Source organism: Manis pentadactyla, chromosome 13 (assembly GCF_030020395.1).
Source record: "Manis pentadactyla isolate mManPen7 chromosome 13, mManPen7.hap1, whole genome shotgun sequence".
NCBI classification, from domain to species: Eukaryota; Metazoa; Chordata; class Mammalia; order Pholidota; family Manidae; genus Manis; species Manis pentadactyla.
In genome coordinates this window covers 67262850-67268849 of record NC_080031.1, presented here as the reverse complement: position 1 = coordinate 67268849, position 6000 = coordinate 67262850, and the positions used below count along the sequence as shown (strand labels likewise).

The 6000-nt window shown below is 39.8% G+C and overlaps 1 long non-coding RNA gene across 1 annotated transcript in view; it reads right to left on the bottom strand.

The window, feature by feature from the left end:
- Positions 1-1072: 1072 nt before the first annotated feature.
- The window catches only part of LOC130680483 (uncharacterized), a 150906-nt gene continuing 145978 nt past the window's right edge, over positions 1073-6000 (bottom strand). Inside the window, exon 3 of the long non-coding RNA XR_008993505.1 lies at positions 1073-1114. This is a non-coding gene — a long non-coding RNA (uncharacterized LOC130680483). The remainder of the gene's footprint in view (positions 1115-6000) is intronic.

Below are 6000 nucleotides of genomic sequence, written 5' to 3'. Positions count from 1 at the left end.
GTTGTGTCACACAGCAGGAATAAAAAAGTTAAGTATAATCGATTTTGTATGTTCTATGTGGTATATATACATATTAATATTTTTGTAATAATACAACAAAAGTGAAACAGTGTTCACTAGGTGGTATAAATTATATGTTTTATTCTCCTTTTAGCTTAAGTAGTCTTCTGTACATTTAATCTTTCCACAACACTTTTTTTTAATATTGCCTTTATTAAAAGGAATAATGGGACCAGTCCTCTTCAAATGAAGATGGTAAGTGAGGAAAGGAAAATAGACATAACACAAAGACAAAAATCACAGCTACCAGACCTTCTGTGGGGCAGAAAAGGGAATAATATTTCAAAGGAAAGATTATCTTTATTATTATGTAAATAATTTTTCTAAAACTCCCACACACCAGAATATTTATTGAGCATTTCAATGGGAAAGCAAAGCACAGAGTCAAAGAGTTATGAAAGAGTGAAGGCGGAAAGAGGTCTTGTTACCTCTAGAAAGGAGAACGAAGAACAGCTTACAGTTCACTAACTAGTACAGCTCCCAAGTAAACATTTCCCAAACAACCTGCTCCCTATTATGACAATTTTGTGAGGTCTTTTCTTGGTGAGAAAAGGTTACAGTACACCTAACCTACCCAAACGAACTAGAACATCCCTAAAAACAAAAACAAAACAAAACAAAAACTTAAAGGAAAGAACATTTCAGTTTTAATTTCTAACTATGAGACTATTTCTTGTGTGCTTGAAGCTGTCAGACTTAATAGACATTAGGTTTCATTGTGTCCAACCTTCTGGTTGGCCTTTGAATTGTTAATGTTAAGCAGAGGACAAGGATGTTGCCTTAAGCATTTTCCTAGATCTGTTTACTCTCCAGGAGGATAGTCAAGATTTGACAGTTCCCGTCTAAGAATGACCACATCGGACAATGACAATGGCTTGGAGGCCAGCATTTAATGTTACCTGCCTTACTGAGGTGGCCTGGGCTGCGGAACAAGGAACTTCAGAGTTCTGGCGGTTTCGATGGCCTCCGTGTGTGGGGCCGTGCTGCTGCTTTAATCCACGGGCAGTCTCGTCTAGCACCTTCGGATCCTTTGCTCACTCATTTGCATTTTCTTCTGTTAGAACAATGGAAGAACAGTCACAGTGGTTTTCCTTTTCATATGTGCTCACTGAGCACGAGCCAAGGAGCAATTTGCTCTGACAGGGGGATGCAGAATCGGAAACACATTCTATTCTCGATTTGAGAGCCCGTCATCCGAGCATCACTACCTGGCTGCCTCACAAAACCAGGTGTATTTCAGGTGTTCATTGAAGGCAGCTGACTCTCAAATGTGAGGGAAGGGCACAGCAGGGTGCAAAATCATCTCTCAGAGGTGATGAGGCTGAGGTCTGGTGACTGGGGACATCCAAGCCCTTCCCTATGGAGTCCTCAGGCTCTCTGTAGCTTCTCCTGGGCCTAGTGGTTCTCAGACTTTTGGTGCATTACAATCACCCAAGAAACTGTTAAAAAAAAAATCAGTCTGCCCACTGAAGCAATGTCTTGCCAGTGGGTTTCAGCCCCCGGCAAACTCACTCTGGATTCGGTGAGGCTGAAAAATGACAGTGGAACATTCTTGGAGGTAAAAGAGTTTATGCCCAAGTTTATTCCCACGGTGGCAGGTCAATCACTAGAATCCTGTCCACTCAGAGCAAGTCTGGTCTCTGCCTCTGGGCCTCTCTGCCCCCACAGTGGACTCAGTCTCTGTCCTTGGCACTGCCACCACTCCAGTCTCTGCTCTCCTGCAGCTGTGCAGCCCAGAGCACTGGGCGGAGCTCTTTATATAGAGTCAATAATAGCGTATTGCCCACACGTGTGTAGTGAGAAAACCAGGGCCAGGTGAGAATCCAGACCTCAGGAAATTCCATTTTCTCTATAAGCAAGGTGAGCGGTGGTTAAAATCTCCTCTCCTTTGTCAGTGGGATGGGGCATCCTGAAGAACTGTGGTTTGGAGGGCCTCTCCAAGGTCAAGAAAGGCCCAGACCACAGCTAGTTACTGAGGTTCTAAGTACACTAAATAGGGGGAAATGTGAAAATGAGATTTCAAAAATGGTGAGATATTTTTTTAACTATACCTGATGTACTAATATCTACAAAATATATATGTGTCTATATTTGCACATACTGTCAAATGTACATATTGTATATATACATGTATGCATAACACATTTATAAAATCAACTATTCATATGAAAATTTCAGGATGTGTTTTTTTAAAAACCCTTCAAATTGCACTGCAGGCAGTCTGGCCTATTAATGAGCCAAACATTTAAAACTGCATTTTGATAAGCCAGGCAGAGAAAGATAAGTACCATATGATTTGACTTATATGTGGAATCTAAAACACAACAAACAAACAAACAAAAAAGTAATAGACCCACAAGTATAGACAACAGACTGGTGGTTACCAAAGGGAGGCAGGTGGTGGACTGGGTGAATCTGGTGAAGGAGAGAAAGGGTGCAAACTGTGAACTGTAAAATAAGTTAGTCATAGGAACAGAAGTATAATATAGAGAATATAATCAATGATATTGTAATATGTAATATGGAGTAACTACACTTACCATGCCCAGCATCTAGTAATGTATATAATGTCTCACTATGTTATACATCTGAAAACACCTATTATACTGTGTATCAACTTCATTCCAATAAATAAATAAATAAAATTGCATTTTGAGTATGTTCTTAGATTCTCTCACTGTGTCGCTGTGCTTGTAAGTATAACTTAATTTGGTGATGACCTCAGAAGTCTGAATCTGAGGGCCAATGAATGAGAGTGAGAACTGACTTTCCTGCCACCCCAGTCCCACCTCAGGCCTGTACTTAGAGATAATGAACAGAAAGTTCCTATCACAGCACCCGGAACATAATAAATGCTGGCTGTAATTATAATTAGTTCCTATTCACTTCCTACAATGCTACACGGCAAATATGTAAATTAAGGAACCGTCAGAACTCCAGTGTTCATACATTAAAGTCCCAAGGAGATCTCGCCATCCACCAACGCCTAATAACCATTGTTTTGTTAAATGTGAATTTGATTGCATCACTTGTTCAGTGTCTGTTTAGCTATGTTTACTCAAGTAGCACGTTGAGAGTGAAAACGTCTGGAGCAGGAATTTGTAAACTTGCGTGATGAGTCCCCTAGAGAGATCATGAATGCCATCAAATTCGAGTGTCTGTGGGTGCCCTCCCTTTCCTTGGAAGGGACCAACAGCACCCCTAAGATTTTCAAGTGGATTCATGACCCAGAACATCTATTTTCATTATAAACCATGGGTGTGGTGCACATCCATTCCAAGCTGTGAACGCAGGGCAGGATCTCAGTCCCACGTGCCCCAGGTGCTAGGTGACAAAGGACGAGCAGGGATCTGAGCCAGAAGGCCCTGAGCTCCCAGGTCTGCTCGTGCTCCATACGGGTGTCCCGGGCTGCCAAGACAATGTGCCACAAACGGGGTGGCTCAAATCAACAGACACTTGTCCCTCACAGATCTGGAGGCCAGAGGTCTGAAATCAAGGTGTTGCAGGGCCCTGCTCCCTCCGAGGCATCTGGGAGAGGATCCTTCCGGTCTCTGCCAGCCTCTGGGGGCCTCAGGCCCTCCTTGCCTGTGACAGCACGATGCCAGTCTCTGCCTGTCTCCACTGCTTAAGAGTCTCCACACCACATTTCCCTCTTCTTATAAGGTCGCCAGTCAGACTGTGTTGGGGTCCCCCCTACTCCAGTGTGACCTCATCTTGACTAATTGTACCTGCGATGGCCTTACTTCCGAATAAGGTCCCATCCTGAGGTCCCAGGATTAGGACTTCAACATATCTTTCTGGGGGGTAAGAATTCAACCCATTATAGGATCTATTCTTCCATCTACGCTTCTCATCACAGGGAGGGAGGACACCTAGCACGTACTGACATTTTCTCTGTCCTCCAGCTGTGCTTGACACTCCAGTCCCCACACACCCCTTTTTCACCACTAAGGACACTGAGACTCAAATAGAGCAGGTACCTTGTTTGGTGGTAAGCATTCGGAAAGACCAAGTTTGAATGTGAGGACAAATACAAGTTTCTCTGACGCTACGGCTTCACATGGCACTGCGAACACTTTTTGATAAAATCAAAATGCAACATGTAATTGCAAGTCTCAAAGGAAAATATGCTCTCTGAGCATGTAAAGTTGTATTGCATGTTGTAATGTGTTTTAGAAATAGAATAAAGTAGTGACAAATTAACGTTTATCATCTGGTAAGAGATAATCACAAGTAGAGCAACACTAAAGTAAAAACTTACCTTCAAATTTGACTTTAAGGTAGATTTAAAGTAAAATTTTAAGGTCCTACAACTAGTATACTTATTCATGTTTACTCTGAATCTATAGGATAGCATTTTTATTATGGCGTTTTGCAACAGAAAACTTGTTATAAATATATGAACTGACACTATGCCATGATTTTTTCCCTAAAAAATGTAGCATATTTATATATTTATGATATACTATAAATAATGTATATATTTATACGTGCTATATATTTATAATATATATAATGGGCATAAAAATGAAAACTGATAAAAAGATCCTCTTATATGAAATCAATTAGTAATTTATAATATAACAGGTAAGATGTGAAACAGCTTTTGAACAACTCCATAAGCATTAGAAAAATCTTCTGCAGTTACTGTTGAAAAAAGCAATTTCATTTTTTCTAAAAGAGAGCATCTCAATGCGTTAATTATCTTAATCTTGGTAATCATTCCATAATGTATATGTATATCAAATCATCATGCTGTACACTTCACATATATATTTTTCATCAATTATTCCTCAATAAAGTTAGAAAAATAAAACCAAGCATCTCAAAACGTTGGATGTCCTGATGACTACAGCTTGTCATTTTCCAGGCAAGGTGCAAGGACAGTGGGCTTGAGATCACCAATGGGGTCCATAAAAATGCTAAACTTGAAGGATTTTTAATAAAATATAATTTTACTTTATTACATTTTATGCATAATGTTATCTTAGTTCAAAATTTACACAGGCCGGTCCTCCATAATTCATAAAAGAAGCTATGGGGAATACTAGAAAGGGCATTAATCTGAGCAGGGAAAGGGGTGGGGAGTGGGGCTTGAACAAGGAAGTGGAGCAAAGAAAAAGAGAAGCCACAGGCCAATCAGGAGGCAGCAGAGGTTCAGCCTTCACAACTAAAGCTCTCATCAGACCTTCACATGTTCAAGTTCTGCTCCGGCTAAATCATGCAGGAAACAACCAGTGCCTCTGGTTGCCCAGTTACAGTGAATATAAAGTGTTTGTTCAAGTCTACAAGACCCCCTTAAGTGATACAACCCTCCCAAATCATCCCCAGGGTTTATTCTTAATTTGTAAAAAGATAAGAGTATTTTGGATTAATGTTGATTCTAGCAAATGTTTTCATTTCAAAAAGGCCTAAAAGAACCATATGTTCTATCTACAATACGTACATAAAATTTTTATGACTATCTGTTCACTTCATAGGACATTTATAGAAGAAGCTATGTGGTGCCATAGAAAAGGCATAAACTTGGGCATAAATAGCCCTAAGATCCAAGGTAAAGTCTACCATGGACCAGATATGTGAACCTGAACAGTCACTTAGCCCTCTGAACTTTGTCTTTCCAATTTGTATTTTTATTCCAACCCTTATGCTTTATACTGTTCAGCGCAATTTCACTATTTTAAAATATCTTTTCTTTAATTAGTAGTATCTTTGCTTTAAAAAAGTTGAGGATTGGGAGGGCATGGTCAGAAATTACACATTTAAGAGAACAGTTACCAGTCAAAACAAGGCGCACTGGCATATTCAATTAGACAGAAAATAGAATTCCCTATACCTTAACCATCAAGTTACATTTAAATCTTGGTAAGATTATTATAAATATAAAAGAAAAGAAAATATTAGCATAAACTAATCTGTATTTTAAAGGGGCTAGTAAGT